Source organism: Palaemon carinicauda, unplaced genomic scaffold, assembly GCF_036898095.1.
Source record: "Palaemon carinicauda isolate YSFRI2023 unplaced genomic scaffold, ASM3689809v2 scaffold48, whole genome shotgun sequence".
In the NCBI taxonomy this organism is placed as follows: domain Eukaryota; kingdom Metazoa; phylum Arthropoda; class Malacostraca; order Decapoda; family Palaemonidae; genus Palaemon; species Palaemon carinicauda.
Genome location: NW_027171739.1, coordinates 137,330 through 163,065, shown reverse-complemented (window position 1 = coordinate 163,065; position 25,736 = coordinate 137,330). Strand labels below are relative to the sequence as shown.

General features: G+C 40.6%; 1 long non-coding RNA gene across 1 annotated transcript in view; it reads right to left on the bottom strand.

Moving 5' to 3' along the window:
• Positions 1–4,480: 4,480 nt before the first annotated feature.
• The window catches only part of LOC137636995 (uncharacterized), a 43,332-nt gene continuing 22,076 nt past the window's right edge, over positions 4,481–25,736 (bottom strand). The window contains exon 3 of the long non-coding RNA XR_011043341.1: positions 4,481–25,733. This is a non-coding gene — a long non-coding RNA (uncharacterized lncRNA). The remainder of the gene's footprint in view (positions 25,734–25,736) is intronic.

Here is a 25,736-nt window from a genome sequence, read left to right as displayed (position 1 = left end):
TTCTTTCACTGTCATGAAACTCTTCCGTGATTTCAGACGTCTTGTTTTATGATAGTTGTAGAGTGGGAGCCTGTGATCATTTTCTTGTTTGGTCTTCTCCCATCTAGATAGGGCATCTCGACGGATGCCAGGTGGCGTGATGTTGGCTAGTCTGTGCAAAGCTGGTAGGGTTATTGCTATTAGTGTACTAGTGATTAGTCTACAAGCTTTCATTAGATTAGTATTCAGTCTTTTAGTGTGACTTGATCTTTCGCACACAGGCGCACAATATTCTGCTGTGGAGTAACTTAGCGCTAAGGCTGTTCGCTTTAAAGTTTTTGCATCAGCTGAGGAGGTTATTTCTGGTGGCCACTTTTTTCTTGAGCTTGTTAACATGCTCCTGAAAAGTCGGTGTTTTATCAAGAATGACACCAAGTCCACCGGATGTGGGTGGTTTTGCAGTTCTTTGTTTTCCCATTTTAGTTTCAGTTTTCTGTTTGGAGGTTGTTAAGATGGAATGAGCATACAGGGGTTTTCATGCATTCTGACTTAAATTCCCATTTTTTTGTAATAGTCTGAGAGAGATGATAATGCCTTCGTCAGTCTTCCTTTTGTGACTTATAGGTCCATGTCTGTGTTGCAATGCAGAGATCGTCAGTATATATAAACCCTCAAATGTCCTGGAGTCGTGATAGTTCATTTGTGTAGATGTTGAATATTAATGGGCTTAGTACAGAGCCCTGCGGATCAACCATTTCAGCAGGTTTTGGTGAATAGTGCGCAATTGGTAACTTTTTCGCTGCTCTTTACATATACCAAAAGAAACTTATTACTATATCTTCTTTGGCGAAGTACTGTGTATTTAATTGTGATGTGAAGCCATTTCTAAGGTCATGTGAGGTCTGCAAACTTGGTGAGGTTTTAGAGTGGCAGCTTCACTACTTGACTCCCTAGTCTTTCCCTACTGTTGTGAAGCAGTTCGCTTGCTTGGAGCCTTTTGAGGTTAATGTCTTTCAAATCGTCATGTAAAGGGATCAAGTTTGCTATATTTTTAGCAAGTCTATTTGCAAGCATATGCTCGTTGCCAATACCTTCACTCCTATGTGTGTGCTAGGTCTTCAGTGCACAGTAGTTATTTTGCTTGTTAAATAAAGTGATGCATTGCAGAGCAGTTAACCTCCTTCGTTTATTCTCTGCATTTTATACAGTACTTCCTCATTTTTACCCATTGCCGTTTGGCCCAAATTCAGAAATCCAAGTCTTTGGAGCAAGACTGAAGTTCATTCTTACTTCAAGGTATGAGTAAAGGATCTTTTAAGCTGGTTGTTGTATTTTGATTGCCTTCATGTTGTTGGCATCAACTTGATTTGGATGATCTTTGTACATTTATCTGCTATTGGGGACAGGGACTTTTGCCTTTCCTCTTGAAAAGAAGAGACTTAAAAATACTACCTTATTGACAGATTGAATGTGAATCTGTTATTGTGTCATGGCACAATTATTACCATTTGATTAGTCTGTGTTCATGAGACTTTTTATCCTCTTTGCTTTGCATACTTTGCCAAATTGGATGCTGATCTTTTTGTACAATTGCTAGTATTTCCTCCATTTGTATGTTGACGTTTGATGAACATAGTACAAATAGATGATTTGGTTCATTCCTAACAGTTTACTTTCTGCATTGGTAGACGATATTTTTCTCAAGTGGCGTAGGTCGTATCTGTTCGGATTTTGCTGTTGTGTCAGAAGATATGTGAGGTATTCAAATTGATACAATATCAAGGAGAACCAAAGATTGAAGATAGCCATTTGCACCTAGACGCATAATTACAGAGGCACACTGAATAAATTTTGCCTTTTGGTTTACAGAACATGCAGGAAATTACTTAATATGTACAGATGGTTTTGTATAATGTAAAGGTCAGGTAGTTAGTTGCCTGCCAAGGGAGGTATTTGACTGCTGCTTTATGGTATCTAAGACCACCTTAGTGCCATATGCATGTCTCTCAGAGCCTTGCCTAGGCGGGCACGCTGCCTGTGCTAACTCGTCCGTGCAGGGGAATGCAACACTAGTTCGATCTGCCGTCTCGCTGGGGTGAAGTTAGCGGGCGTCAGGGTAGTACCCTGCACAGATGTCATCCCCTTTTCTGAAGTCTTTCGCTCATCAAAGAAGCAGCGTGTGAATGGTGTTTCTCTGACGTGTATTCGGTCTTACCGCTTTCTTGGAAGTTTTTGAAACCTCGTATAATGAACTGTGCTCGAAACAATGACTCGTGCCTTCAGCTGTGACTTGTCACTTTCAAGTAAATTAAAAATGTCTGAACATTAATGATGATTCATTCACATTCAAGTTTCAAGTTGCCTTTTATTTCAACTGATGCAATGGTATGAATGTAGAATTCAGGTTAACTATTGTGTAATTCACGTGAATATACTGCGTGATATAATTCTTGCGTTTGACCATGCACACACTGGTTATTCTGGACAAAGTAAACGGATACATCTGCATGAAAAGTAGTGAAATAATCTCTGTAATCAAAATATTTGGTTGTAAATGCAAGGAAAATCTTTGCTCAAACCTTGAAGTCACATTTAAAATGTATCTTAGTTTGGTAAAATTGTCATTTATTGAGTCAGAATATATTCCGCTTATCCAAGTAGTATCGATCTAAGGGAAACGTGGAAGTTATGGCTAGTGCCAATGCTTTCTGAATATATTTTCTTAAACTGGACTTTTATTCTATGGTATGCATTCCATTATAGAAATTGGGCTATACAGCAATGAAATTTCACCCCTAGAAGTGGATATGAAGAGGACACTTTTCAATATGGTATTGCTACCCAGGTACTTATCTTGAGCATCATACTTTCCAAGCACAGTATTCTCTCAGACCATTGTGGAGTAGGAGTTACTTAGACTGTCCCTTTCAAAAGGAGTATGAAACTGTATAGTCAAAGATGGTCTTAGGGCATTGAATGGGTAAAAAAATATAAATTTAATGTCCAGTCATAAATAATGCAAATTTGCTTCAGTTAGTTAAATGGTACTTATAAAAATCTGGCAATTGGCTAAATTACAAGTGTGACTTGAGAATTTTATCAAGTACTTCTGGGTTCAAGATTACTTTTCACTGGAACATTTTGATCACCTTTAAGAATTTCATCTAAGTCAAAACTTTATGTTAAGGATAAAAAACTTCTCAGCATTGTCTTAGTTACAATTACGTTCTTATCAACTTCAAGATACTCCATTTCAGTGAATGCTAACCAAAACTGGAAGATGACCAAGTGGCAATACTTCCAGTAGCAAATACAGTTGCCAAATACTCAATTTTCCTTTCTTAAGACACATTCCACAGCTGTTAATGGGATCCTTTGACTACTGTATGAGTTCTCTGGTCTGCAGGGCAGCAAGGGATGGTCTCAAAGTGCCATATAAGCAGTTTTGTAAGGTCAGCCCCTATTTTGGGGGGGTACACATATATAGGAAAAAATAAAAAAAATTAAAAAAATATTTTTTTTTATATATTTATAAGAAATATTTTGTATGATGTGAAATAAAAGATTCTTGGCAAATTATATTTTTTTATTGGTCCTCTATGTATTTTTATTATATAAATATGAATTTTTTATACATGATGCATAATAGAAAAGCACTAAACTTTAAAAACATGTCATGATAAAATATTGTTGACACCAAGTATGAATAATTCAGACAATTATTGATGAATCACAGTAACATAAAATTATAATTTGAACAAATTTAAAAGTTTAGGAGTGTGACAATCCCAAATCATTTTGAGATAAACTGTTCTCATTGATTTTGACTTTATCCTTTGAAGAAGTTTAATTTCTTGAAGTTCGAGAAATGCACTACATAATCCTTTTACTGTAGTTGCGATATCGGTACGGCAGCATGTGAACTGCTGTACCAATATCGCAGCTATAGTTTAAGGATTACGTAGTGCATTTCTCAAACTTCAAGAAATTAAACTTCTTCGAAGTGACCAAGTCGACAACAATGAGACGGTACATCTCAAAATGATTTGGGAGTGTCACACTCCTGAACTTTTAAATTTGTTCAAATTAAAATCTTATATTACTGTGATTCGTCAATAATTTTGATAATTATGAACAGTACATCTCAAAATGATTTGTGATTGTCACTCACTCCTGGACCTATACATTTTCTTCTATATATTCTCCTTAAACTACTGTATAAAAATGGTCAAGACATCTATCTAAGGTTCTGTACAGTTAAAAACTTATAAAAAAAAAAAAAAAAAATGTGAATCAAAAGTTTAAGAAAACATGAGCAAATAGAAAGACACACTTCTGCTAAGGGCAGAATTGTCCTAAATTTAAACTACGTTCTAATTTTCTTTGCATTTTCAAGCAGTTTGAGTTCAGCCATAAGTTGGGCTTACCATAGAACACTAAAATCAACATTACTAAAACTATTTAAAAGAGCTTCAACAATTTTTTTTTTCATAGGGGTTTGAGGAGGCTTTACCCTGAGGCAAAAGGGTTCATGAACTTGGTAGAATCATTAGTTCAAGGACTCAAAATCACAAATCTTTAAGTAATTTGTATTTTTCCTTAAACAAACCCGAGATATTTAATATGATTCTAGCACAGCTGGATCTCGGCCATTTAACTTTTATCGAAACGTGTTAGTAATTAAAAGCCGGGAAGCCTCAACCCCCTTGCCAGTACACTGAGCAGTCAAGTCACTTTGACTGCATCAGTAATCACAAGCTGGTAGCAGGGAAGCCTCAACCCCCTTGCCAGTACGCTGAGCAGTCAGTCACTTTGACTGCATCAGTGATTACAAGCCGGTAGCAGGGAAGCCTCAACCCCCTTGCCAGTACGCTGAGCAGTCAGTCACTTTGACTGCATCAGTGATTACAAGCCGGTAGCAGGGAAGCCTCAACCCCCTTGCCAGTACGCTGAGCAGTCAAGTCACTTTGACTGCATCAGTAATCACAAGCTGGTAGCAGGGAAGCCTCAACCCCCTTGCCAGTACGCTGAGCAGTCAGTCACTTTGACTGCATCAGTGATTACAAGCCGGTAGCAGGGAAGCCTCAACCCCCTTGCCAGTACGCTGAGCAGTCAAGTCACTTTGACTGCATCAGTGATTACAAGCCGGTAGCAGGGAAGCCTCAACCCCCTTGCCAGTACGCTGAGCAGTCAAGTCACTTTGACTGCATCAGTGATTACAAGCCGGTAGCAGGGAAGCCTCAACCCCCTTGCCAGTACGCTGAGCAGTCAAGTCACTTTGACTGCATCAGTAATCACAAGCTGGTAGCAGGGAAGCCTCAACCCCCTTGCCAGTACGCTGAGCAGTCAGTCACTTTGACTGCATCAGTGATTACAAGCCGGTAGCAGGGAAGCCTCAACCCCCTTGCCAGTACGCTGAGCAGTCAAGTCACTTTGACTGCATCAGTAATCACAAGCTGGTAGCAGGGAAGCCTCAACCCCCTTGCCAGTACACTGAGCAGTCAAGTCACTTTGACTGCATCAGTAATCACAAGCTGGTAGCAGGGAAGCCTCAACCCCCTTGCCAGTACGCTGAGCAGTCAGTCACTTTGACTGCATCAGTGATTACAAGCCGGTAGCAGGGAAGCCTCAACCCCCTTGCCAGTACGCTGAGCAGTCAGTCACTTTGACTGCATCAGTGATTACAAGCCGGTAGCAGGGAAGCCTCAACCCCCTTGCCAGTACGCTGAGCAGTCAAGTCACTTTGACTGCATCAGTGATTACAAGCCGGTAGCAGGGAAGCCTCAACCCCCTTGCCAGTACGCTGAGCAGTCAAGTCACTTTGACTGCATCAGTGATTACAAGCCGGTAGCAGGGAAGCCTCAACCCCCTTGCCAGTACGCTGAGCAGTCAAGTCACTTTGACTGCATCAGTGATTACAAGCCGGTAGCAGGGAAGCCTCAACCCCCTTGCCAGTACGCTGAGCAGTCAAGTCACTTTGACTGCATCAGTGATTACAAGCCGGTAGCAGGGAAGCCTCAACCCCCTTGCCAGTACGCTGAGCAGTCAAGTCACTTTGACTGCATCAGTGATTACAAGCCGGTAGCAGGGAAGCCTCAACCCCCTTGCCAGTACGCTGAGCAGTCAAGTCACTTTGACTGCATCAGTGATTACAAGCCGGTAGCAGGGAAGCCTCAACCCCCTTGCCAGTACGCTGAGCAGTCAAGTCACTTTGACTGCATCAGTGATTACAAGCCGGTAGCAGGGAAGCCTCAACCCCCTTGCCAGTACGCTGAGCAGTCAAGTCACTTTGACTGCATCAGTGATTACAAGCCGGTAGCAGGGAAGCCTCAACCCCCTTGCCAGTACGCTGAGCAGTCAAGTCACTTTGACTGCATCAGTGATTACAAGCCGGTAGCAGGGAAGCCTCAACCCCCTTGCCAGTACGCTGAGCAGTCAAGTCACTTTGACTGCATCAGTGATTACAAGCCGGTAGCATGGAAGCCTCAACCCCCTTGCCAGTACGCTGAGCAGTCAAGTCACTTTGACTGCATCAGTGATTACAAGCCGGTAGCAGGGAAGCCTCAACCCCCTTGCCAGTACGCTGAGCAGTCAAGTCACTTTGACTGCATCAGTGATTACAAGCCGGTAGCAGGGAAGCCTCAACCCCCTTGCCAGTACACTGAGCAGTCAAGTCACTTTGACTGCATCAGTGATTACAAGCCGGTAGCAGGGAAGCCTCAACCCCCTTGCCAGTACACTGAGCAGTCGGTCACTTTGACTGCATCAGTGATTACAAGCTGGTAGCAGGGAAGCCTCAACCCCCTTGCCAGTACACTGAGCAGTCGGTCACTTTGACTGCATCAGTGATTACAAGCCGGTAGCAGGGAAGCCTCAGCCCCTTGCCAGTACACTGAGCAGTCGGTCACTTTGACTGCATCTGAGACAATAGGGGTTGATGGCAGGAAGCAAGTTGAACAACTCCGGCTTCTAGTTAGGAAAAAATACAAATTATTTTGTCCTTTGATTAGCAGACTCATCCTTAAGAGGACAGAGGTCCACTTACCAAACTAATTGGCTAACATCCTAAGATTGACGATCTCAGGTCTGATAAGGTGCGGAGAATAGCATTCCAGACAACTTGTGAGCCAGGGTTAAGCTTAGCATGAGGTTCACGACCCAGGAAATCAAGGGTGTTGCAGAGCAAATATCTTTATTATTACTAGCTATTCCAGTGCTAGTTGGAAAAGCAGGATGATATATGCCCAAGGGCTCCAACAGGAAAAATAGCCCAGAGAAGAAAGCAAATAAGGAAACAATGGTGTGCCCGAGTGTACCCTCAAGCATGAGAACTCTAACCGTCAGTGGGAAAAAATGGTACAGAGAACTATGGCTTGACTTTGAAGTGTCCTTCTAAAAGAGCTGCTTACCACAGCTACAGTCTCTTCTACCCTTACTAAGAGGAAAGTAGCCACTGAAAAATTACAGTGAAGCAGTTAACCTCTTGAGTGAACAAGAAATTTTTGGGTTTTCTTAAGTGTTGTCAGATGAATGAGGAGACTGATTGTGTAAAGAATTAGGCAGACTATTAGGCGTGTGTGTGGGCAAAGGAAAAATCAGCCGTAATCAAAATGAGATCCAATCCAGTACTGTCTGGCCTGTCAAGGGACCGGATATATCTTTGGACGAGTTAGTTTGTGACGATAAGCATGAACAAACGAGGGCTTTGCCCATAAACATCCACCTTCCGATCGTGTGGAGCAAGCTGGAATGAATACTGTACTTCTATTTAGTAAAATAGAAAAGATGCTGGGTGAAGGTGATGATTATTTGTATCATCATCGGTCTAGCCAACTAGGATTCCAACTGCTATACCCCTGGAGAGAAAAAGGGGCCAGGCACTCTCTCTCCACCTAGAAATAGGTTGTAACTGCTATTTTCGATGTGATACTTTTGGTTCTGTAACATCAATCACAAGTCCGAGGGAAAACATGTCTAACGACCTGCGAGTGCTTTCCCGCAAATAATGAGCAGCGGTGGTGGTTTGACGCTTCCATATTCCGGGGTCTAAAACTTGAGCCACCGATAGATTCTTCTTGACGATTCGTACCGACTCCACTGATGTTATGGGGGGAAAGGGGCACCATAATTCATTCTGGTGCTCCAGGGGATCTAGGACTCAGCGCTCTTATAATAGCCCCCAGCAGCCAAAATGTGACTATTTTTGGCGACCACCTTTTTCCCTCTGCCAGGGTTTACAAAAAGGTTCTGTAATCTGCATAAGGCAGTCTGGGTTCTTTTGAGGTAGCGCTCTTACAAAACACAAAAGTAACTCATCTGAATCGTTGGTTACATCCCTAGGAGAGGATGCTTTTAAAGATTAAAATTCTCGAATCCAAGATTGATGGATTTTGAGTCTGTTAGTCAAAAGCAAACGATAAAAAAACCTGCCTCTGGTGTTCCAAGTAAGAGAACAAATACGAGAGTCCACGTAACTTGCCTATTAACTTCGATGAAGCCATGGTTGAGTACCTATCCGAGGCCTTACATCAATGGTTTGTAAGAAGCTCTCATTTTAGCGACTGTAATACCTTGGTTACACTTCAACTCACATGGAAGAAAGGTCTGCTTCATGGATAATTCCCAAGACAAGGAAATATCTACAATATTCCTCTCAGTCTCAGTACCAGGCTAAAGGGTGAACAATACCCTTTCATTGTGATACTTAGAGGTGCTTTTCCTTCTGTGGTTGAGCTGAAAAGTCTGCCACTACTGAAATAGAGGCTCTGAGAGATGTATTCCTTTGACAAAACCAACCACAGATGATGGCCCACTTCACTTAACGTCGGTGGAGAATTTCCTGGGGCAGTAAAACGTTATTGCAGTCCTGCTCAAAATGCCTCTTTCTCGGAAGAGATGCTGGATACCTTCCAGCCGTAAGTGATAGGGAATCCACTGATTTGCGGAACATCTGCAAGTGGAGTTGACAGAGCAGGTTGGGCCACTGCGGAAGTTCTCTCAGAATCTCTACTAGCAGATGCAGAAGGTCTGCGTGCCATTCTGCTTGATGCCACTTTGGAGCTACTAATATAACTTCAGATCTTTGGACGAGTACGCTTTGTTTATTATCCTTTGAGGAAGGCAATTAAGGCTGTCCCATGGGTGTTGGAATGCATCCTCGTACAGTTTCCTGTCGAAGCTTGTAACAAACATGTTGATTGTTAAGGAACCCCACAAAGTAGGGAACTTTGTCATTGCTTGGGAATGTAAAGACCATTCTAACCCAACTACCTGATATTTTCGACTCGACGTGACCGTTATGAAATTCCTTTTCCTGGGAATGAATCAAGCTGAGGGAATTCATGCATTGTGGATTGCCCACTTGTGTGCTCCCACTGCCATTTGACAAAGAGTCTGTGATGCTGTGCCTTCTTTCTTATCGTTATACTGCGTCACTAAGGGTTGCATTGTCGTTCATCAAGGAAACCGAGTGACCTACTAAACCACCTACAAATGTAAAAGCCATATAGGCTGCTTTTAACTAGCCCATTGATGCGAAGAGTTTTGTCTCCTTGGAACCATTAACCTAATGTCAGTTGGCCCTTGAGATGAGCCTACCACCCTTTCTTCGACTCATATGTAAACAGGAAAACTGGAGGAGACCACTCTCCTTGAGAGTTCTGAAAGAGCTTTTCCTTGTTCAGCCACCAAAGCAGATCAACTTTGGTATCTTGTTCTATTGGTACTAAAGTTCGGGGACGGCTTGCAGTTTACGAGTCTTTTTAGGCCCCATTGTACCGACTTTAGATGGAGCATACTGTGAGGAACCAGTTACTCTAGGGATATCAAGTCGCCTAAAAGTTGCTAACATTGTAGGGCTGGTAGCTGTGACTATTGAACTTTATGTAAAGGCTGAACCTCCTTTTTGAAATGGTTTACCCTGTCATTGGATGGGAAAATCTTTCTTGCTACATCAGCATAGTCTATATAAAACAAAACCTAAAAATAGTCCATTAAACAAATACAACATAAAAGATTTCACTTTAACTGGAACTCTTCCTATATGATGCAAAGAGGAAACGAATAAAAAAATAACAACACATGGAAGAGGACAGACATCAAATGTCCTGTTCATGCATGTACAAAATTATCCAAAATAAGTGTGTGTGTGATCCTACCTACTCGGGGCAGCAATAAGCCAGCTCATTAAAATCAGCTGCTGAAGATTTTGCATATATTCAATTATCATCTTTAAAATTAAGAGAAAGTTTAAAGATAATAACATTGATAACTGACAGCATCCTCGAGGAACAGCGTGTATTTTCACATGATTTTCCAGAGCTTATTATTTGCAAATGTGGCACAGTGTTTAAGACACATTGTAGATGCTGCTTGTAGATACAGCTTTGTACTGTGTATTTGCGGCTGTAAAGGTTCATGCTCCTGGATGAGGATAGTACCTAGACAACATTTATTTCCAGTATTTGCCTTAGATTTTGACAAAGCATTATGAATCTTAATGCAATGTGAAAATACCACTATTCTCAGGTATATCATTCTTTGTTTTGGAGAAAGCTTGGACTTCTCTAGATTCATCACAATCAATAGATTGCGACAAAACGAGAGCAGTCTGTCTCGACAATAAAAAAGTTGGGACTGATTCTGCTAGTATCAGCCAGTTATCCACATATCTTGTTGGCATGAGCCCATGCTCAAACTAATGTAAACCCTCAGGTGAATACCTGAGGGGCTGTGGACAACCCAAACTAGAGAACTATAAACTGGGGAAATTCTTGCTTCCTACGACAAAGCGTAGAGCAATTTATGGGGATTTGGAAGTAAAAGTCCCGGAGATCTAATGAGATCATAAAATCATTCTTCCTTACATGTTTTGACTGTTTGGAAAGTTTCCATCCTGAAATGAATCTGGTGGATAAATTTGTTCAGAGCTGACAGGCCTATTACGGCTCTTCATCCATCTGAGGCTTTCAAGACTAGAAACAAATGGCTGAAGAAGCCCAAGTACCCGTCCTTGACTTCTTTTATATGTCCTTTAGAGAGCATAGGGCAAGGAACTTCTCCGATTTTTTGTGATATGAGGACTGACTCCATGGAGTTGGAATGAAGGGAGGAGAAGAGCTGGTGAACGGGAGGTGGTAACCAAACCTAATAACGTCCACTGCTCTGTCCCGTGAAGCTGGCACCTCATGCATCCCCCCAACTCTTGAGGTAGCCAAGTGGGGAAATTCCCAGCCATAGCGTAAGCGAGGGCCTCATCTGCCTTTACATCTTCGATTTTGGCATCGAGTCCGATGTAGAAAAGGCTGACCAAACTCAATCAAGTTCTGCAAAGTTTAAGATTAAAACTATTCCTCTGCTTAGGTCTTGATTTTTGCCCCATAGTTAGCCGAGGAGGAGGAGGTGACTTTGTACGGATGTTCGAGGAGGTGGTCTGAGGTCTCTTCTGCAATATTGCTTGGTGGAGAAGTGAGTCTTGGTTGAACTTCCTCCATTCCTCATTGTAAGCTTTACCTGTTCCAAAAAAAAAGGGGCGGTTTCCAAAGGTATAGCATTTCTCTTTATTTAAATATTTTTCAAACTTGAGGCCACCACATCTCGCTTCTTTAGGACCTAGTTGGCCCATTCGTTGCCTACCTGATGGACCAAAATCTCCATCAGATTTAGCCCCTGATAGAGTGAAGGCTTTGAACTGGTTCTCAGAATCTGTTAGGTCCTTGCTCGTGCATAGGAACCCAATTGTTCCTCACAAATGGTTCAACCAAGATGCAGCTTCAGAAGCTGTGAAAATGATATGTTGAGCTGCCAACCTTACAGCTGACATAGACAGGGTCAGGATAGTGACAGCTTGATCCACGCAAGTGAGATGGTCGGGATCCTGCGTTACGTGATGGTTCTGCATAGCAAAGGCTGATGGCAAGGTCTAAGAAGACCTGCCTTACAAGGTGATATCAACAAGGTCTTCTATGCAAGACTATGTTCTTTGCCGTCATCGAGCAATGGTCTCGTTGTCGTTGATCCCTCTTTAAAGCTTTTGGGGAGCCTGTTCATAGATAAACGATGAGTCCGAGTCAAGACATTTTACGTGCTTACATATATATACTGCTTATGCATATCTCTAGTTGAAGCCTTGCGCTGTTCTAGACTTGCAAAATCAAGAGCTCTTCTCATAGCTGGAGGTGCTACAGCATCTCTTTTGGGAAGAAGAACTAGTTCCTTTCAATACCGAATTCCTCGTCAACCCCCTAAGGTGTAGGATAAACAGTGAAGGGTGAAGTATTAGCCGGCTGCTTGAAATCACGTTGAAGGTCAAAATCGTGAAGTTATCAAAACTCCTTAGTGGGATTAAGAGCTAAAATCAGCCATTCTTTGGATGGGGTACCCTTTATTCCAAGAGAAGTCCAAAGGCGTTGCATTGCGTCATTAAATGTATTTATATTACTATTAGTGGGCTCTTCTTGAAGCAGAGGCTCACCTGTTTCGCTCTGGAATTTGACCAAGAGTTAATTCACCGCCACTCTTACCCGTCTTGCCACCACATGACTGACAGTGAAAGGTCAGAAGGCACTACCAGGGGTTGAAAGAATAGGTTTAATTGCTTTTTTAGACCTTGAGGATGAGCCAGTGGAGAAAGAATTGTGTTTATCCCTCTTCTTTCTCCTCCTGCCATATACTTGCCACTGGGAGGTTGACCGCTCGCTACATTCCTCTCAGGGGATCGATCTCTTACGAAAGTGCCGCATCAGGCAAACACATACAATCTGAAAGAGAAAAAAAGGAGCAAAAGCCAAGTTTGTACGAGAGCCAGAATAAAAGCGACTCTTCAGTTTACCGGCAAGGGGGTTGAGATCCCTTCTACCAGTTGGTAACTAGACACCTCGTTAAAGTTAGATGGCAGAGTTTCAGCTGCACTAGAATCATCTCCTAATTAAAGGACTCCAGTTTACATTCGTATAGTAACAACTAACAACTAAAGATTCTATGAAATTGAGAAGTTCCCTTTCATGGACACTCCTGCCATTAGGTAATCATCCTCCGTACCCTATACAAAAAAATTGTCAGGGCTCTTTTGATACCAGTTTTAGTTATGCTGATTTTAGTATTATATGGAATGTCTGATTTACAGCTGAGCTCAAACTGGTTGAAAATACTGTACAAAGAAAAATTGGAACCTAGTTTAAATTTAGGACAATTCTATCAGTAGTAGAAAGAGTTTCACAATCTAAATTAACTTATGCTTTCTTTGACTTATCATTTACATTTTACTTTTCTTTATAAAATCTACAAATCTCAAGAATACAGTAATTTGTATTTTTCCTAGCTATACAAGACCTTGTCATTTTAATAGGGTAAGCTCTTGGTGCACTTTCGTTCCAACAATGTAGAAGAAAACCGGTGGGCATGGCAACAGTGTATGGTTGCACCATGCTTCCATCCACACATCAGCAAAGTGATGCTAGTGTCGTCATGTTAATGGGGCAGTTCCTTAGGAGGAAGTAAGTCCCAATGTCAGAAAAAGGTGTATGTTTGACCCTTGGCTCAAAAAGGTCATGCCCGGCTCTGATAAGAGGTAGGGGTATACCTAAATCCTCAAGTGACATGAAAATCAGTGTTCATCCGTGCCTGACAAGGAAATCAATATACTGCACTTTGTAACAGACAATCATGTCTTATAAAATCGAAGCTAAATTTTATAATGAATGATTGAAGGTGTGCTCAACTGCTTGAGTGTCCACCAGTGCTGATGCTCTCACGGCCATGAGATTCAGGATGGGATGGGGTGAAAGGTTAATTGCATTCGGCTCCCACTTCAGGTAAGAATAAGTAACAGACGAGTTGACACTGGGATAACTGTGCTGCAAAGCATAGTTTCTACACCAACTATTGGACAGCCAATACAGGGTCTAGAGAACAGGTGTCTAGAGTCTTATAGTGAGCAGAAAAGGTAGTCTTCCTCTTCCAAGATCCTGCGATACCAGGTGGTATTTGTACACGAGTCCTGGGAGAGGCCCTGTTAGATACTTCTCCCAAGGGTTTGTAGAACTAATAATGGTCTCCTTGGTTAAAGAAAAATTGTATTTTTGGTTACTCCTCTTCTTTCATCTGGTGTTGACAAATAGGTTGGAGACAATGGGTTTGACAAGATATAGTCTTTATCAAATAGAGATGGACTGCCCTAACAGATCATAGTAGTAAATCCTCAAAGTCATCATCCACCCCCTTGAATGATGAAAAGGAGCTTCAAATTGGTTGTTACAAAAAGGGGGACTTTGGGTCTTGTGGGAAACTATGGTGGTGGCAAGCCCATGAATATTGTGAGCCCTGAGAGGGGCACTGGTCAATACTTCTCCCTAGGGTTTGAAAGCTCTCATAATAATATCTGTCCATGTCTACTGCGTGATTATTTCAGAAAGCTAAAGTTGAGGCAAGACCTAGAATGCCATGGGGTTTGGGAGGGGCACCAGTCAGTGCTTCTCCCAAAGATGTAACCTCTCAATAATTTCCTGTAACCAGAAATGGATTGTTCTTGCACCCTCTCTTCTTGTTTCGACTTGTGCCAACAAACAAGATAAGGAAGGACAGGTGGCAGGGAACAGCCCACTTTCAAGGTATAAGTGAACTGCCCTTACAAGACAAGTAACAAACTGTTCAGATCATCAGTTACCTCCTTTGACACCCATATTGTTAAGGAATCAAATTTGGTATCATTAATAGCAGGATTTTGGACCTTGGTTACAAATTCTGATATGAAAGTAAATGACAAATTTTTCCACCCCCATGATGTTTGAAACAAGATAAGATAGATCATGTAGCTTGCTTCTTTCTTAGATGAAGCTAGAACTAAACAGTAGACTCTCTAGTATTAGGTCTTAATCTGAAGTTTTGCTGTGGAGAGCAAAAGGTGTCATTACAGTTCTTGTGGGAAACATAGTTACCGCAATACCACGTATATCGTGCTTAGGGAGGGCCCCAAGTGGACGCTTTTCCCGATGATGAACATGCTCTTATAACTAATAAGAATAGCAGTCTAGAGTGGTGCAGTGTTCTGTAAATGACGCTAGTCACAGAGGTGGGATCATTTTCCCTAGAAGACATCCACAGACAACTTGCGGAGGGATCTGAAAGTTGCTTCAGAAGTCTCAAAGACCCAATTTCTAGAGAAGGTTCTAGATAACTTTCAACTTTGAAGAGATAGTAACAAAACTGCTATGTTGAACTTCTTTATGTGCAATTATCATAGCAGAAGTGGCCAATCGAGAAGATCCCTTGAAACTCCTACAATTAGATCTAGAAAGTTCGGGTACCAATCTACCTGAAGCCATTCCATACCAGGTGGTCTTAGGATCTGAAAGATCAAGCAGAACAGGGGGAAATCTTGAATGTCTATCCCATCGGAGAGTAGATGGCCTGCATCTGAAACTGAACGGGAAAATATGCTGCCAATTTGATTCAGGTCATCAACAAACCTATTAACCCTTTTACCCCCAGGCTCTTTGGAAAATTCCAACCCTTAACCCCGAAGGGGTTATTTTTTCCCCAGCACATTTTGCAGTATATTTTTTTTAAATTGCTCTAACAGCCTTAATTTTTTTCATAGAGAGGTCAGGTTGGTCTCATTCTCTTGGAAAATGCCCGAAGTTTCTCAAAGAATTATAAAAAATATGAAAAAAAAAAATTTATAGCATTTTTTTGCAAGGACGTACCGGTACGTCCATGGGGGTAAAGGGATGAGTTTTGTGAAACGTACCAGTACGTCCTTTGGGGGTAAAAGGGTTAATATTCTAGGAACTCCAGAAGATTGGTTTTCTCTTGGCACCTAATGATTCAAAGACAAATCGGCTCAGACTGGCTAATATCACGTTCCTTTTCCCCAGGATGCAGAAGGTCGAGGTGAACGACATTCACTTTATGTCAGATGTTACATATCCACTGACAATTAGCAAAGAAGGTGGGACACAGGCTCTCCTTGCTTCTAGACATACATCCGTACAGTCATGTTGTTGCTCATCAACACTACTGAGAGACTACTGATGGTTGCCATAGAGTGGTGCAATGCTAAATACGCCAGTTTCAATTCTAGAGTTTATGTGGAGCAACTCTCCAACCTCTGACCTTGTTCCTTCTGAAGGTGGGTACCCTATTTAGTGTGAAACAAGTAAAATAGCAGGTATGATCTGCTGCCTATTTCCTTTTCAAAACTCTTTGCTTAGATCTAAAATAACAAGCATAGCAGAAGTTACGTTAGGATTTCCATGTCTGGATGGACCTGAAAGGGCATAGGTTATTATTATACCCAGCTAAGCTACAACCCTAGTTGAAAAAAAGAGGATACCATAAGCCAAAGGGCTCCAACAGAGTGAGTAGCCCTGTGAGGAAAGGAAATAAGGAGGTAAATAAACAACGATAGTAGTAATGAGCAATTAAAATGAAATACTATGAACAATAATATTAAAATATGACCTTTTGTATAAAAAAAAAAAAACTCCTGTCAGTCTGTTCAACATAGAAACATTTGCTGCAGGTTTAAGCTTTTGAACCTCCACCAATTCAAGTACCTGATTAAGTCCACAACTTGGTCACAGCTGGAATAAAACATCTAGAATAGTGTGTAGTAGAATAGGCATGATCATTAGAATAAACTGCCTGCCTAGTATCACCAACATGATGGTACTGTTCGAGAAGATCTGAATGCAAAGGATGGTCAGAATTATGAAAAATTTTATGCAACATGTAAAACAAACTAGCTGAACGACAGTATCAGATTAATATCTAGATCAGGAATAAGAAATTTAATAGATCATAAGTTCCTGTCCAACAAATTAAGATGAGATTCTGAGGCTGAATACCTGAGAGGAGAACAACACTCAAAACAAGGCAGATTGAAAGAATTAAAATACTTCAGAATCGACTGATCACCGAAACTCTCAAAAAACTTTCTCAATAGGCCAATTTTTCTGTGAAATTGAAGAAAACAGACAATGTCTCTCAAAAATAAATTTTTCTATTAAGAATCACAACTAAAATTTTAAGTTAAACAGATTTAAAGAAACATTATCAATGCAGAGATCCGGATGTCGAGGAGCCACTGTCCTTGACGTAATTACGGTACAATCATACGTTGAGTTTTGTTAGGGTTCAACTTTGCCCCATAATTTGCACCATGCACTAATTTCAGCTAGATCTCTACTAATGGATTTAGAAACCACAGGTCCACATTCAGGAGATGGAATTGATGCAAAAAGAGAGAGAGAGAGAGAGAGAGAGAGAGAGAGAGAGAGAGAGAGAGAGAGAGAGAGAGAGAGAGAGAGAGAGTAGCATCATCTGCAAATACAGCAAGCCTGTTTTCTAGGCAAAACCACATGTCCCGTGTACTCGTATATAGTATGAAAAGTAATGGGCCAAGAACACTACCCTGGGTAACACCATATATCTCGTGAGGATGGAAAACTTGTTCTTGATACATCTATACAAGTTGTTGCTGATCATGAGATGGCGATCTCGTGTCTCACTTGTGAGCAAGTCCAGCCGATTGTGCATTTCCTCACTGGTGAGTATAAAAAGCACACTTGCTTGTACCTGAAAGCAAATGTGGGACTTGTTCATGAGTTTAAGTGCAGAACTAACGTTGCACTGGCTCTAGGATGATACGACCAGGTTTGTAATTCCTGGTGAGGTGTACTTGAAAACGAAGTGGTCTTCCTTGGAGAGAAGCTGGCTGCTTCCTTTTGGGGGGAAGACTTACCTTTACAACCTCTGGAAATCAAAGGATCAGAATTGTCATGAATGAGGTTAGGAGGATAGTAAGCTCCTCCTGTACTTGGTGAAGTTATTGATCTGTAACCTCTCGGTTTGATGTTGCTCAGGCAAACACTTAGGCGATCTTTTTAAAATTCTCACTGGAGGTGTTCTTGCATCATGGAAAAAAAAAAGAGAGAGAGAGAGAGAGAGAGAGAGAGAGAGAGAGAGAGAGAGAGAGAGAGAGAGAGAGAGAGAGAGAGAGAGAGAGAGAGAGCGCTGATAAGATTCATCAAGGGTGGCGAGACCAATGTAAGTTGTGCCTCTTTCCCTGGTTGCAAAAGAGCTGAAGACACGGGATCTACATCACTGTGTTTGATCTCGGGTTCACTAAGCATGATAGGTGATAACACATCAACAAAGTCTGGGAAAATATGGCCATCTACTAGGGGTATCGGAGTTTTAGGAATCTCCGATAAGGATGGATCTGAAAGAAAAAGGTCAGGAGTTGGGAAGGAAGGCTTCTGCTTCTAGCTCTAAGCAGAGGAAGACGCAGAAGGGGAGCGATCGCTCTTTAACTTTCTTTTTCCAACGGCTATTCGATTTCTCCCATTGAGAGGGTGGCCAATCCTGGTAAAATTCACAAGTAGAGATAAAGGAGCATTGCTTTCCCAAACACCCAGGAAGCAAAGGATGGGGATGTACCTCCATTCAACTCACAAAGGTGCCATAAGGACAGGTTCTCATTCACTTGAGAAAATCATAATCACAAGTGTACTGAAAGTAAAGAAAAAGAACAAGACGAAGCATAGCATGGACAGAAGTCGAAGCAGCTTCAGATAGGAAAGGCGACCCTGATAGAGTTAGTGTCTAGCTCCAGCAATAAAAGCCGATGTTAAATATTTCAGTCGTTTACTAGATGTGCCCGGTGTTCGGCCCGCTACACCCAGTTTAATAGACAGCGAGTTAGTGCTTCCATATGCACACAAATCTTCCCCTGCCAAAGAGGGTATGTAGTCTTGATGAGCCACTAGACTTCAGAGAGAATTTTATGCATTTGAAAACTGCTTAATTAGGAGTATCATGATATCTCTATTTTGACTAGATGGTTCAGGTGGCACATATATTAGGATGCATGGGGATTGTTTGTGGAACTGCGGACACAGCATTACTCTGGCGCTATTGCTAATAAGTTAATAGGACATAACCTATTGACCTTTCTGTAAAAAATGATCTATTTTTTCCTGCAAGACAACACCTCTCTCCCCGTGGGGTAATAAGAAGGGTTGTGAATAAGTTTTTACTTCCTCAAAGACAATGTACTTGTAGGAAATATTTGTTACGCAGCCTTAAAATTGACTTTGTGTACTCTTTGGCATACACTGTTGTGTAGCACTTGGATAGGCAAAACTTACTGGGTAGAGAAGTCTCCCTGATCTGCTATATCTAAAATAAAGAGCTGATTACACGAGCTTACACTCGGTATTTGCGTCTGATGATGCAGGATCAAATACATTTGGATCAGGGCTAGGAGAAAGGACATTACTTCCCTTTCTTTTTAAGCTTGAAAAGCTGCATAAAATAAAAAATATACATTATATTCCTTAAATATAATACCTATATAAAGGCTGGGCTGGAACATGAATCCTTACAACCTCCTTCTACATTTATACATCCCTTTTACCCCCAAAGGACATACTGGTACATTTCACAAAACTCATCCCTTTACCCCCATGGACATACCGGTACGTCCTTGCAAAAAACTGCTATTCACATTTTTGCATATTTTTGATAGTTTTTTGAGAAACTTCAGGCATTTTCCAAGAGAATGAGACCAACCAGACCTCTCTATGACGAAAATTAAGGCTGTTAGAGCAATTTAAAAAAATATACTGCAAAATGTGCTTGGAAAAAATATAACCCCTGGGGGTTAAGGGTTGGAAAGTTCCAAATAGCCTGGGGGTAAAAGGGTTAACTTCCATACTGCGAACCTCAAATAGAATTCACATCACACCTTTTTCACCTGCCTATAAAAAGGATGGTGATCAAGCTCTGCACGGCTCACGAAGGTGCCGCACGGGCGACCTCAAGACCATCGCAAATTCCCACAAGCACTTGTTTGACACATAAGAAAAAGTCACGATCTAGGAACAAAGCAAGCAGACATGCGATTGCTACGGCCACCAAAAGCGAAGTGACGCTAGCATCGCCTCGCCGATGCGTGGGCGGAAGCACGATGCAACCATACATTGTTGCCACGTCCACCAGTTCTCCTTCTATATGGTCAGAACAAAAGTGCGCCAAGAACTTACCCATTTAAACGACTAGTGTTTGTATTTGCGTAAGAACAAATAAGTTTTTAACATTATAAAACCTTATGATGGACATACGTCTGAAACAATGTTATACAGGTCTTCTACTTACAAATATTCAGATAAAAAAAAGAATTCAGCTGAAATTATGTAAATTAATTCAGTAAGCAAGACAATTTTTGCAATATGAAACGACTATTTTCATACTTGTTAACCTTTCCAGCTGAAAATTATAGACGTGTGTTAGGTGAAACGTACCCTAAGCCAAAAATTTAACAAAATTAGACAAACAAATTCTTGGAACCAATTAAGTTTTTAACTTGAGGAGTTTCTATAGTTTGAAGATAATAAACACATGAAAATGACTGGTTGAAATCAGTACAGATATAGTTCAGATTATATAAGGCATTTCTCTAACAGATTCAAAATCTTAAATCAACACTCAACCACACTAAAAACTTTCAAGTTTGTTACAAATTACATATTTAAGAACATAACAACATAACCCAATTAAATTAGAGTTAATCATCACATTTTGGCGAAACAAAGTCGATGGAAACTCATATTACAAAACAGTTACAAATAACATTTTTGTGAACATTTTGTGAGTGTCAAAACCGAAGTAACATCCTATTTTGAGATCTGAACACTTGCATCATTCTAACAAAAATGTTGCTCAAAAATATTCAAATAAAAAAAATTTTGAATATCACAAAATCAAATTTAAAGCAACTAATAATATGCTTTGAAATAAGAGCCAAATTATAATAAAAAAGATTAAAGTTTTTATGATCAAAATGCAAATATTTTACATATTTTAAACGTGAAAAAAGTGACAATTTTACTTTCAAATGTGAAAAAAACCAAGTTGAATTTTGGTTAGAAAAGACCACCTTTGTGATCATGACTGCTATACTTCAGTGGGTTGGTTTCCCCAAGACTGAACGTTTGATAAAGAAATTGCTACTTTAAAACGCCAACTACTTTAGGTTTTAACCATAAAAAGGACTTAATTTTTCTTCACCTAGTTAAGCATAAGTCTCCACTAAAGGCTTCAAACAATATACAACCTACGTCTACATACATGATCCTATTGTTTAATAATCATCAATATTGAAAAAAATGACAACCATCATTTAATATATAAAATAGCAGACAAAATGTCTGGGTATAAGCATTCGGCTTCAAAACCTTTAAACAAATCGACCAAAGGAAAATCTTGGATTATGTTCTAAAGTTGAATTTCATGGAATGTGTGCAGTAGACTTGATGTTAACCCTTCTACCCCCAAAGGACGTACTGGTACGTTTCACAAAACTCATCCCTTTACCCCCATGGACGTACCGGTACGTCCTTGCAAAAAAATGCTATTTAAAATTTTTTTTTTGCATATCTTTTATAACTTTTTGAGACACTTCAGGCATTTTCCAAGAGAATGAGACCAACCTGATCTCTCTATGACAAAAATTAAGGCTGTTAGAGCAATTTAAAAAATATATATTGCAAAATGTGCTTGGAAAAAAAAAAAAACCTTGGGGTTAAGGGTTGGAAAGTTCCAAATAGCCCAGGGGTAAAAGGGTTAACACAAAAGTCTCAAACTTGTAAAAATGACGACTACAATTTAAGACATAAAATAGCAGGAAAAATATCTGGTAATAAGAAGCCGAACTTCCAAATCCTTATACAAATTAACCAGTGGAAAAACTTTGGTAAATTTCTGGTTGTTTAGGTATTTTCATTGTTAATTTTATCACAAACATCACACCCACACTCAGCAAAGGAACATTTGAAATAGTACGACTTTCTTTTCAGTTAACAATGTTTTAAGATGAAAAAAATATAAATATAAAGAAATTACTTTGGAAAAAGGAATTGAAAAAAAAGTGTATAAGAAAGTTTGAAGTAAAATGGAATTAAAGTCATGTATGTAATGATTTTTAACAAGATTTTCATTTCAAATAATTTAATTTTAAAGATATCAAAAATGGTCGTATGTTTAGTTATTTTCTTCCGAATAAGACTTTACAATAATTTTCTATGAAAACAAACCTCTATGATGCAAAAAAATCTTATTGTCAAGAACTTACGACAATCAACCAAATGTTTTCTGATTTTGATCAAATGAGTTTCTACAGAAATATCCCAATATGATTTAGTCATTTTTATTTTTCCCGTCAACAAACACAAGCCCTTTAACAGGAGTATAATTCAAGCAAATCTGGAAACTCGGCTGTGAAAAAATTATAACGAGGTGTCGGTAGATGCTAGCGGGTGGGACAGAATCCCCACCCACCAACTTTGACCTACTCACCTAAGAATTGCAGGGCAGTTCATGCGGGAATTATATCTTTAACAAAGCAAGTTTGTGTACGGTACTTTCCAAAAGTACAAAAAAACCCTTATCCATTATCGGGAGACTTATCCTTAGGAGGGAGGAAGTTTCTATAACCAAACTTGTTGGTTTAAAATCCCTTGATGTCTAACACTCAGCCCTGTAGAGGTGCTAGTGTTGACTGCAATCAACCAGAGAAAACTTTCTTAGGTGATAAGCTAAGTTTCTGTTTATAGGGACAGTCAGGCATGAACTTATCCTTTCAGGACACACCGTCTGAAATGTACAGCTTCAAAAGCATCGAGGATACATACTTCTATGCTGGTCCCAAATCCAGATAAATGGCGAGAGTTGGCTGCAGGAGAGGCCTCCGCTTATAAAGCAACCGGGATATACCCTGTTCATGGGAAGCCGGGAGCCTCACCTGACCCAGCCGAAAAATGGGCAAGGGTTACCACCTCAAGACGAGCGTGGTTGAAGGCGGAAGTCCAAAATTATAGAATTGAAACCATGACCAGAAGTAGAGATGTGGCAAATGTAATGGAGAGAATGAAAATTGTTATCTTGTGGGTGCTAGAGACAAGGTAGAAAGCAAACAAGGTAAGATAGATTGGTAGTAAAAGTAAGATTATATATAGAGGAAGATGTTGAGTGGGTGTTGTCCTTAGTAAGCAAACAGAAAAATTTGATTCAAGTGGAAAGAAAGAGTTGTCCATCCATATACCAAGGCACTTCCCCCAATTTTGGGGGGTAGCCGACACCAACAATGAAACAAAACAAAAAGGGGACCTCTACTCTCTATGTTCCTTGCCCCCTGTGGCCGCAGGGGCATATAAAAATTAGAATAGCGCCAACGTTATCCCTGCGTTTCATAAGAGGCGACTAAAAGGGACGGGACGAGGGGGCTGGGAACCCCCTCTCCTGTATAAAATTCCTGCGAGACATCGACAAGAAAGAGTTGTAGAATAATGAAAGTAAAACTGTGCTCTGGGGAACATATCTAAATGTAGCCAGTGAATGAGGAGGAAATTAGGAATATATTTTGGAAGGAAATGACTGAAGTGGTAACATCAATAGACCTGGAAAGAAGACCAGTTATATGTCGTGACCTGAATGGACACATTGGAAGTAGTCGGGGAAAATATTAGACTTCAGGGAGGTCATAGTATGGGGAATTTAAATGACCTAATAGTAGATTTTGCATTCTCTTTTATTATTATTATTACTAGCTAAGCTACAATCCTAGTTGGAAAAGCAAGATGCTATAAGCCCAAGGGCTCCAACAGGGAAAAATAGCCCACTGAGGAAAGGAAATAAGGAATTAAATAAACAATATAAGAAATAATGAACAATTAAAATAAAATACTTTAAAAACATTTGATATGGCAATAAACAACACCTTTTTTGCAAGTGCTGTCATGATTATAAAACATATAGTGATGGGAGACAGGAAACAGATTTTCTGCTGTGTAGAAGTAACCATTTGGCAGAAGTAAAGAACTGCAAAATCATAAAAGGTGAAACTTTCAGCCGTCAACCCATCAACATAGCTTAGTTATTTCAGATTATTGGATACAGAGAGAGAGAGAGAGAGAGAGAGAGAGAGAGAGAGAGAGAGAGAGAGAGATCTAAGGAAGCAGTCCTGCACAGCATAAGACAAGCAGACGATGTGAGCATCTGGTGGGTAGAAAATAGCACAATGTTATTGAGAACAGATGAAGAATTACTTGGGAAAACATCAGATTGAGAATCACTCAATAACAGAGAGAATCAGTGGAGGAACCCAGATACGCAACGTAAAATAAAAACAAAATGAGAAGCAAGGAGATATAACATTTATTTCTCTTATTTCATTTCCATCTAAGCTGCCCTAATGCTGTTGCCAATCATTATAAAAAAAACTCAATGCTTGGTAAAAAATCAGTACAGAGGATGAGAATCCACCTTAAGATCTGATTCTTCATCACAGGCATAAGTGCGCTCTGGGCACAATCACCAAGTTCAACCCTATATGAAAATTCTCTTGTTCGAAGGAATGATACACTCTTTTGCACATGATTGTACATGAGAGGAAGGGATCAGAGGAATATTCTACTGAAGAGTGAGAACGCTTCGCAAAGCGCGAGTGTCTACAGTATTTTCTGTAGGTTTGTCTCAATCTTTTTTCAGAACGACCCCCGCGATCCAGCCTCGGAAGGATGTGTGTGTGCGTAATGCTGTCAACTAGTGACTGTTCCCATCGGGAACGCGTGGTGCCCTTTTCACATTTGTGTGAATGGGAGGCCACTGGTTGGGCACAGGAGAAGCACCTCATTTCACCTCTGGGAGATGGGTAGTCACCGGAGAGACCACTTCCGAAGAAGAGGTCAAAATGGCATTGGAAGGGGACTACTGTAGGCGAGGACCTGTTGACAAACTGCACCTAAGTAGTCTTGACCACGTTAGAGGGGGTCACGTCAAGCAAGGATTCTTCTGCAGCAGTTGTAGCAGCAATGAGAGACTGGAACGTCCTAATGAGGTCTAAAGGCCACAGCATCTTCAGAGCCAAGGACATGGCCACGACACTGTCAGGCTCGATATGGGGTGAAGGATGGGGTTCCCCTAATCCATGTAGGCATCAGGCAAAACCACCTCCAACACCACTAGGGGAAGATCTGGGTCATTCTGTAGCATAAATTAGGGCAAGAGAAGAGACCTAGTAGATTTATTTGGCCTAAAAGAAGACAGAGGATGAAGAGTCACGCTTTGCCTTCTTCCGACTCTTGCTGTATTCAACCAATTTGTAGTGAAGACCTGTCATTACACTCCTCTGAAGGGGAAGACAGTGAATACACATGCCCTACAGGCAAGAACACAAGAATGGGAGTGAACATAGCTTCTGCTTGTGAAGGTGCTGCACTTTTGGCCCGCAACTCCAGGGCGAAACCAGATGGCCACACATTGTTTCTTCATTTGGCAAACAGCATAAACACGCTGTAAAGAGAAAAGATTAAAGCAGCCAACTTAGCGAGACAGTACTTCTATACTGCTCGGAGCCAAAAGTCTGAAGTGTCTTACCGTCTGTAACTACCGACACTTCATTACAATCTTTTAACAGCAGAGTTTCCAGCTTCACTGAAATCATACGCATATTAAAGGACGAGAGTTTGTATCCACTGAAGTGAAAACGTTAGGTGACTGAAAAAAATTATGGCAATGTCTACAGTACTTAAATTCTAAACACCAATACAAAAGGAGTGTTGAAAGAACTAGTACTTTGTAAAACAGAAGATTTTCTTGAAGACACACTTGAAGAACTCTTAGTACAGAATAGTAGCATTCCTCAGCTATTCTTTCTTGACAGTTATTTCATACCTGCAGCTTGTTTGAAGAGCTACCTG